This window comes from Ovis aries, chromosome 16 (assembly GCF_016772045.2).
Source record: "Ovis aries strain OAR_USU_Benz2616 breed Rambouillet chromosome 16, ARS-UI_Ramb_v3.0, whole genome shotgun sequence".
NCBI classification, from domain to species: Eukaryota; Metazoa; Chordata; class Mammalia; order Artiodactyla; family Bovidae; genus Ovis; species Ovis aries.
Window position 1 is genome coordinate 27,838,293 of NC_056069.1, and position 10,393 is coordinate 27,848,685.

A 10,393-nucleotide genomic window follows, 5' to 3' on the forward strand; every position below is an offset into this window, starting at 1 on the left:
AAAGTTGGGTGCCAAAGAACTGATGCTTTTGAATTGTGGTGATGGAGAAGACTCTTGAGAGTAACTTGGACTGCAAGAGGATCAAACCAGTCGATCCTAAAGGAAATATGTCCTAAATGGTCAATGGAAGGACTAATGCTGAAGCTACAGCTCCAATACTTTGGCCACTTGATGTGAAAAACTGACTCATTAGAAAAGACATTTATGCTGGGAAAGAAAAGATTGAAGGCAGGAGGAGATGGGGACGACAGAGGATGAGATGGTTGGATGGCATCACTGACTCCATCACCGACTCTATGGATATGAATTTGAGCAAACTCTGGGAGTTGCTGATGGACAGGGAAGCCTGGCATGTTGCAGTCCATGGGGTTGCAGAGTCAGACATGACTAAGTGACTGAACTGATGCTAAATGATACCATAGGAAAGAAACCGGCAAAATGCAGAGTAAAGAAAATTTTGAAGAACAATCTAGTTTTTTGAACAGAGAGAGAGAAATAAAGAGGGGATATTATATATTTAAAGAGATATCCCAGCCCACATTATTGTGTTGTTGTTGTTCAGTCACTAAGTCATTTCTGACTCTTGGAGACCCAGAGCAGCATACCATGCTTCCCTGTCCTTCACAATCTCCCAGCATTTGCTCAGAGTCATGTCCATTGAGTCAGTGATGCTATCTAATCATCAAAATTCTAATTCAAACAATCTGTAGAAAACTGTACACAAACATTCACACTGATGAAACAGTAACCAATTGAAACACAACTGGCTATTTCATGATATTATGAAAGTATGGTATCATTGTATGTCCTTATTTAGCAATACAAACTGAAATGTTGCAGCTTCCCTGGAAGCTCAGCAGTAAAGAATCTGCCTGCTAATGCAGGAAACACAGGAGATGTGGGTTTGATCTCAGGAAGATCCGCTGGAGGAGGGCATGGGAGCCCACTCCAATATTCTTGCCTGGAGAATCCCATGGACAGAGGAACATAGGGTCACAAAGAGTCAGACATGACTGAAGTGACTGAGCACACACGCACTGAAATGTTATGGATGAAATTTTATAATGTCCAAGATCTGCCTCAAAACAATAGAGAAGATGGGGATCAGTAGGGGTACAAGTGAAATGAGACTGGGTGGAGGAGAGTTTACAACTGTAGAAGTTGGGTGATGGGGTGGGTGCAGAGGTGTTCACTGTCCTGCACTGCCTACTTTTATACATATGTAAATCTTCCTATAACAAAAAGCAAAATGCATATATGCATTGATACAAAGGCCCCAATCTCAGAAATTCAGATGTAATTGGCCCGAGGCTCAGGTAGGAGAGGGAGAGAGAGAAGGAAAAGAGGAAGCAGAAATAAAGAGGGAGGAGAAGAAGAAGCAGGAGGAAGAACAGAAGAGGAGGAAGAAAGAAAATTATAGAAGGAAGAAAGGAATGAAGACAGGGAGGAAGGGAAAGAGGAAGGAGGAGGGAACTCTCCCCGTGACCCTATTGCAGGAGCATCCTGGGCAAAGAGCTACTTGTCTACCCTTCAGTCATCCCTTTACTTTCAGTCACCCAGCCATGCCTGTTTCTCAGTGGTTCCATCAGAAATTACCAGCAAAGAACCTGCCTGCCAATGCAGGAGATAAGCAACATGGGTTCTATCCCTGCTGGCTCAGGAATATCCCCTTGAGGAAGGCATAGCAACCCACTCCAGTATCTGTACCTGGAGAATCCCATGGACAGAGGAGCCTGGCAGGTTACAGTCCATAATGTCACAAAGAGTTGGACATGACTGTAATGACTTAGCACACATGGATTAAATATGCTGATTCCTGAACCTCGTCTCAGGTTGGGGAGAGGCCTGGGAGCGAGGACATTTCATAAGCTCCACAGGTCACTGGCTGTCAACTTAGGGTGAACTCCATCTCTGTGCTCATCAGAGCAAGCCTTCTGCTGTTCCCTGCACACGTGGCTCTCAGGCTACTGGTTCTAAACCTTTGTTTGTTCTGCGCAGCCCTTTCTCCATCTGAAATGCCTTCTCCTTCAGTCAGTTCAGTTCAGTCACTCAGTCCTGTCCAACTCTTTACGACCTTATGGTCTATAGCACACCAGGCCTCCCTGTCCATCACCAACTCCCAGTGTTTACCCAGACTCATATCCATTGAGACAGTGATGCCATCCAACCATCTCATCCTCTGTCGCCCCTTTCTTCTCCCACCCTCAATCTTTCCCAGCATCAGGGTCTTTTCAAATGAGTCAGTTCTTCACATCAGGTGGCCAGAGTGTTGGAGTTTCAGCTTCAGCATCAGTCCTTCCAGTGAACATTCAGGACACATTTCGCTTAAGACTGACTGGTTGGATCTTCTAGCAGTCAAAGGGACTCTCAAGAGTCTTCTCCAACACCACAGTTCAAAAGCATCAATTCTTCGTCACTCAGCTTTCTTTATAGTCCAATTCCCATATCCATACATGACTACTGGAAAGATCATAGCTTTGACTAGATGGACCTTTGTATGCAAAGTAGTGTCTCTGCTTTTTCATATGCTCTCTAGGTTTGCCAACAAAGGTCTGTCTGGTCAAGACTATGATTTTTCCAGTGGTCATGTATGGATGTGAGAGTTGAACTGTGAAGAAGGCTGAGCACTGAAGAAATGAAGCTTCTGAACTGTGGTGCTGGAGAAGACTCTTGAGAGTCCCTTGGACTGCAAGGAGATCCAACCAGTCCATCCTAAAGGAGACCAGTCCTGGGTGTTCATTGGAAGGACTGATGCTAAAGCTGAAAGTCCAAAACTTTGGCCACCTCATGTGAAGAGTTGACTCACTGGGAAAGACCCTGATGCTGGGAAGGATTGGGGGCAGGAGGAGAAGGGGGACGACAGAGGATGAGATGGCTGGATGGCATCACCGACTCGATGGACATGAGTTTGAGTAAACTCTGGGAGTTGGTGATGGACAGGGAGGCCTGGCGTGCTGTGATTCATTGGGTTGCAAAAAGCTGGACGTGACTGAGTGACTGAACTGAACTAGGTTGGTCAGACTTTTCTTCCAAGGAGTATATACCTTTTTATTTCATGGCTTCAGTCACCATCTGCAGTGATTTTGGAGCCCAAGAAAATAAATTCTGACACTGTTTCCACTGTTTCTCCATCTATTTGCCATGAAGTGATGGGACCAGATGCCATGATTTTTGTTTTCTGAATGTTGAGCTTTTAGCCAACTTTTTCACTCTCCTGTTTGACTTTCATCAAGAGGTTTTTTAGTTCTTCACTTTCTGCCATAAAGGTGGTGTCATCTGCACATCGGAGGTTATTGATATTTCTCCCAGCAATCTTGATTGCAGCTTGTGCTTCCTCCAGCTCAACGTTTCTCATGATGTAATCTGCATATAAGTTAAATAAGCATGGTGACAATATATAGCCTTGATGCACTCCTTTTCCTATTTGGAACCAGTCTGTTGTTCCGTGTCCAGTTCTAACTGTTGCTTCCTGAACTGCATACAGATTTCTTGAGAGGCAGGTCAAGTGGTCTGGTATTCACATTTCCTGAAGAATTTTCCACAGTTTATTGTGATCCACACAGTCAAAGGCTTTGGCAGAGTCAATAAAGCAGAAGTTGATGTTTTACTGGAACACTCTTGCTTTTTCCATAATCCAGCAGATGTTGGCAATTTGACCTCTGGTTCCTCTACCTTTTCTAAAACCAGCTTGAACATCTAGAAGTTCATGGATCACGTATTGTTGAAGTCTTGGTTTGGAGAATTTTGAGCATTACTTTACTAGCATGTGAAATGAGTGCAATTGTGTGGTAGTTTGAGAATTCTTTGGCATTACCTTTCTTTGGAATTGGAATGAAAACTGACCTTTTCCAGTCCTGTGGCCACTGCTGAGTTTTCTAAATTTGCTGGCATATTGAGTGCAGCACTTTCACAGCATCATCTTTCAGGACTTGAAATAGCTCAGCTGGAATTCTATCACCTCCACTAGCTTTGTATGTAGTAATGCTTCATAAGGCCCACTTGACTTCACATTCCAGGATGTCTGGCTCTAGGTGGTGAGCACACCATCATGATTATCTGGGTCATGAAGATCTTTTTTATACAGTTCTGTGTATTCTTACCACCTCTTCTTAATACCTTCTTAATACCTTCTGCTTCTGTTAGGTCCATACAATTTCTGTCCTTTATTGAGCCCATCTGTGCATGAAATGTTTCCTTGGTATTTCTAATTTTCTTGAAGAGGTCTCTAGTCTTTCCCATTCTATTGTTTTATTGCCTTCTCCTTATCTTCATCCAAGTCCTTCCTACTCTGAGAAGTGAAGTTGCTCACTTCACTTTGAGCACTCTTGTGACTCTTTGCAATCTCATTGACTGCACCCTACCAGGCTCCTCCGTCTGTGGCATTTTCCAGGCAAGAGTATTTGAGTGGGTTGCCATTTTTTTCTCCAGGGCATCTTTCTGACCCAGAGATCAAACCCAGGTCTCCCATATTGCAGGCAGACACTTTACTCTCTGAGCCACCAGGGAAGACCCTACTCTATAACCCGTTTCAACCCAACCCTAACCCTATAAATCAGTTCAAAAATCACCCATCCATGAAGGCTAGTCCTTTCAGCTGAAGTGATTCCTTCCTCTTTTGAAGTCAATTTTTCCCCACTACACAGGTTTGCGTCAGTTTATATACCCCTACTCAATAATAAGCTGCTTTGCTTCAAAGGGCCTTTTTTAAAACATAGTCTTGTAATCTCATTGAACTTAGACATTGTTTTTGAGTTCAATAAATGTATATGAAATCAATGAAAGCACAATGGCTGATGGTCCCAGAATACTTATCTATACACTCTATTCTCTTAAGGACTAGTTACCATCCCCATTCTACCCTCAATATACAAAGAAGCACCTCTCGAGGCAAGGTGCTACTAGCAGGAAGGCAGTTCAAGATAAATGACTATCAGCATCTCTCTAGAATCAGCTATAAAAGCTTGATGGTGGTTTAGTCGCTAAGTCATGTCCAACTCATAAGACCCCTCAGACTATAGCCTGCCAGTCTCTGTCCATGGCATTTTCCAGGCAAGAATACTAGAGTACGTTGCCGTTTTCTCCTTCAGGGGATCTTCCTGACCCAGGGATCAAACTTGGGTCTCCTGCACTGCAGGCAGTTTCCCGCATTGCAGGTGTATTCTTTACCTACTGGACCACCAAGGAAGCTCATAAAATCTTGACTACTTCCTAAATCAAAATTCCATGCTTATCATTTTTACCAACTAAAGAAACTGGTTTAAAGAAAAATATTTCAAAGACTATTTCGCATATGGTAACTGTGCCCAAATATCCTGATGCCTTGTTTTATAAAAACGTAAGTAAATATGACTTTCTGTTAAATGTGCTTCCATTTTAGAAGACTTCTAAAGAAAAGGGATATGGATTTGTAAAGACCTCTACTTCAGATTCTCAAAGGAAAGAAAAGAAAAAGTCTCAAACTCTGACTGGGAGAGTTATCATTATAAATTAATGCCTGGCACTCACTGAGTGCCTGCCATGCTCAGCAGTTTATCTGATTTTTTCTCACTAAGTCTTCTCTGAGTTAGGATTACCCATGGTTTGTCAAGAAGAACAGTGAGATCTGGAGAGTTTGAGTAACTGCCTGTGGTCACCCAACCAGCAGAAGTGGAATTCAAGGCCCCATACACCTGATTCTTTCTTCCTACAGATCTTGGCTTTCTTAGAACTCTGCTGACTATTGAGAGTAAAATGACAAATGCTGGGGAAAGGGATGAGGAAGAGGAGGAAGAGTGGACTAGGGAATGAGAGAGGAGATGAATGAACAGAGGGCATTAGTGTTAGTGTTCAGTTACGCAGTCGTGTCCGACTCTTTGCGATCCCATGGAACTGCAGCACGCCAGGCTCCTCTGTTCATGGAATTTTCCAGGCAAGAATACTGGAGCAGGTTGCGATTCCTTTCTCCAGGGGATCTTTCTGACCCAGGGATTGAATTTGCATCTCCTGCACTGGCAGGTGGATTCTTTACCACGGAGCCACCTGGGAAGCCCACTGAGGGTTTTGCTGTGAGACAAATCTTGGTTTATATCTGTACTGAACTCCTCCGATCTTCAGCTTCCTTCTCAGTAACAATATGGACCATCTGGAGCTGCTGTGAGGAGTGTTTAAGATGGTGCATATGAGGATCCTGACTCAATAAATGGAAAGTGTTGGTTAAAACAGCCAGTATGGTCAACTTTGGTCTTGTCATGAATAGAGTGTCCTTATAGATCTCTCCTCACTAGACGATCAACTAATTCAGTAAAATGAACTGAGTGGTATTTCATCCTTCACAGATTCTACTGAAATCACATTATATCACCTAATTAGTTTTTTGTCAAAAATATCTTAAAGCATTATATATATATAAAATATTATATTATACACTTTATATATATTATATATATTTATATTATATAAATATATTATTACAGTATATAAGTATATTACACGCTCTTGCACGCTCTTTATATATAAATATATATAAAGCATCACCCTCGTTTAACCCCAAACTCATAGGCTGAACTGCTCTTAGCAACCTCGTTCCCCATGATCTGTCATTTAGGCAGAAGGCTCCACTCCGTGCCCAAGTCTTGCCCGAGAGGATGAGGCCCGGAAGGGTCAGTTCAGTACACACACAGTACACACGGTACACAGCACACCTGTCACGGTCAACCTCTCTAGCAAACATTCTGCAGCCTCCTTTGCTTCACCCAGGGATAATGATGATCATTGTTTCCCTCGAGCAATCCTTTCTAGTGGCTCAGACCTGGCAGAAGGGAATGGTTCCTGGAGGGACACTCCGCTTGCCATTCCTCTTTCATCTGTTTTTTCCTCCCTAATTTGAATGGTTTTACCCTAAACTAAGGAGTAAGTGCCTACCTCTTAGGAGTCCAAGAAAAAAAATTCTTTGCTAAATCCTCGTGTACCATCTGTGTGTGTGTATGTGTGTGTGTGTGTATGCATGTCCTCAGTTGCATCTGACACACAGGCGCCTTGGTTCATGGAATTTCCCAGGCAGGTATACTGGGGTGGGTTGCCATTTCCAAGCCAGGGGATCTTCCCAATCCAGGGATTGAACCCAGATCTGCGTCGCCTGCACTGGCAGGCAAATTCTTTACCACTGCGCCACCTGGGAAGTCCCACCACTTGTTTAGGAGGTACTTATTAGGTTTAACAGAGTGGTCTGAGTCCATGGTTAAATTCTGAGGTGATTTGATCCTTAGAGATGCAAACTCTTCTGCCTTTAAATCAGTGTGGACTTTGAGCAATTGAGTCAACAGAGATGCTGAGAGAGTCCACAATTGCTGATGATTTATCATTTTGTTTACCAATTATAGCCACAGACATTATTTATAGAAAATTATTTACAATTTCTACATTGTTTGTGAGAAACATAAATTACTAACAAAAATAAATTTGTAATTTTTGTGCACAATCTTCAGTCTTCGAAATAAAATGTTCCACTAGCACCTTCCTGTACCTGAATTGAAGAAAAAACTAATAAAACTGAGTGTTTATTTATAACTTAGAAATAACTTTGCAGGTATGTTGACAATGATTCAGATACCAATACAAGCATACCAATTTTTTCTGGCAAATAGTGTAGTTCTCCAACTCCAGGATGGCTGAAAATCTCTTGCTCTCTGGGAGAATCTTTCACAAACTAATGTATGAAGATATTTTATTCTCCCTTTATTCACAGAGAGCTAGGTTTGGAGAGTTGACCCTTTAAATGTATACAACATTTTTTAAAAACTTGAGCCCATTTATGTTTTTCTAAAAGATATGCTCTGATGTTCACACTTTTAATAATATGGCTATTTTATACATATATACAGAAAATATGAGACATAAATACGATATTAAAAGTAGAGTCTTCTTGTTACGGAACCAGCACTAAAACAGGATTTTTATTGTTAAAATGTTCCTGAAAGCACTCTGCATTTATGAGATTACGCTGCTGTGAGGTCTGCTTTATCTATTCCTGAAATTATTTTGTCAGTCTCTTTAACTATGTAAGTATCTTTTACAGTTAGAATTAGAAACCCAAATCTATCGTTAGGATTCTTATAAATCCTCTGTAGAAAATCTGTTTACCAACGAAAAGAAACAATAATTCTTAAGCAGAGGATGTCCTACAACCGGAAATGATGTAGAAATAATGTGAATTACACATATTTCCAAAATGTACATTTTCTCTCTTAGAAGGATAGAGAGGAAAACAATTCTAACTCAATATGCAGGGAAAACTTGGTCATGCGCCCAATACGCTGGCTTAAGCTTTCTTCAGTGCTCCTGTACTGTTCTTCACTGGCTGCTGAGTAACATTAGCATAATCCTGAATTATTAAGAAAATTAGAGGTCAGATTTGCTTTAGGAGAATTCAACCTAGCTGAATCAGGCCTGAGAGGGTGGTAGCATTCCAGATGTGAGGCCAGTGGTAGGTGTAAAGTGCACCCCATGTAGAGAATGTGCACAGTAAGGAAAAAGACAAATTACCCAGAGCTATTACTGTCATTAGTTCCATCAGCCTGGGAAGCCCTCCCACGGCATTTTCAGCGGAGTGTGTGGAGCAGGCCTGGGGCTTATCACATCTCGCAGGGGGTCGTCTTCTGCCGGGCATAGTCACATAGCTTGACATTTCAGTTAAAAAAAAAAAAAAAAAAGAAAAGTCTGGGCCTTCATTCTCCATGCAGGCTTCTATTTCTCAGCTCCACAACCAGTAGCTCAAATAAAGGGAGCCAGCCCAGTGAAGGTGCAATCATTTATCTGATAGCAGAATTGCTAGCCTACACCGAGGTGCATACTGTTCTTTCACACAATCAGATTTCAGCCAAGGAAATAAGCCTGTGCCACTGCATTGTACCAGAAGCTCCTCTGGGGCTTGTTTCATTAACCTCTTGAATATTTTGCCATAATTAAAAGGTTAGGAGTCTATGCCAAAAGAAAGGTGATGAAATAATTAAGCAAACACAATAAATGTTAAATGGACTACTGCATTAAGACTATGTAATGGTCACCAATGAAAATGGCTTAAAGAACCACTGATGTAATAGAGCCATTTTCCCAGGGTATTTTTGATTCTGGAAGCACACATAACACTTACTATGGGATATTGAGCAGAAAGGGTAGAAAGTAATGCATATAAATATATATATATATGATATTGATATAATCTGATATTCACTCATACTTTAATATATATGCAGTAAATATAGGTATACATATACATTAAAATCATAACTATATGAGAATCTGTTCTTATGGGAAGTTACATGTAAAAAGGGAATGGGTTGTGCTAGGTAGGGTGGTGTAATTTTTCAAAAGCGTCTTTTAGTCATTTGCTAAAACCCTTTCAATGTTGCATATTCTCCTGTGTTAAAGGAAGCCATAGAAGTTTCTGCATACAACGATTCTCATGAAGGAAAATGTAACTACAGAAAGGAAAACAAGTGTAAAAAATAAAAATAAGAAAAAAATACAAGGGCTCAGCATCTATTTCAATAGGGAACAAAGAAAAAATGCAAAGAACCAAGTACATTCATTCAAGAGAATAATACTTTTCTCACACCCTTCAGAATACAATAATCATCCTACATAGCAGGCACACATCAAACTAATCTAACAAGCCATTCCTAGACATGTGGAAACAAGTTCTGAGAAGCTAAGTGACATGTCCAAGGTCAAACACCAAGTGTTCATATCCAAGACTGCTGCCTGATTCTATCTTTGCTCTACATCGCACATCTGTCTCTCCTCACCATCATCATCATCATTTTATTAAGGTCCAGTCATGACTTTGAAATAGCCCTCCTTTTCTATTCCTCTCTATCCCTTAATAAAACAGTACAATTCTCATCTGACTTTAGCAGGTCTGATATTCACTCGTACTTTAATGTATATACAGTAAATATTTGAGTACCTTCTCTGCAGTGGGCTGGTTCTGGGGATACAAGGCTGAAGAAAACAGACACTCTGGACGCTTACACTCAAGTAGGAGATACAAGCATGCAAGGAGGCAAGTGTAGTCTGTGATGGGAGCACAAAGCTGGGGCACATGACACCCTTCTCTTGAGGAAATGACATCTGAACCCAGAAACTGAGGGGTAAATAGGGATTAGACTGATGAATGGTGCATTATCTAATCTACCCTCATAGCTCAGTCAGTACAGAATCTGCCTCCAGGGCAGGAGACCTGGGTTCGATTCCTGGAGAAGAAAATGGCAACCCACTCCACTATTCTTGCCTGGAGAATCCCACGGACAGAGGAGCTTGGCGGGCTGCAGTCCATGGGGTTGCAAAGAGTCAGACATGACTTAGTGACTAAACCACCACCATGGTGCGTTACAGGAAATAATTCCTGTAGAGGGCC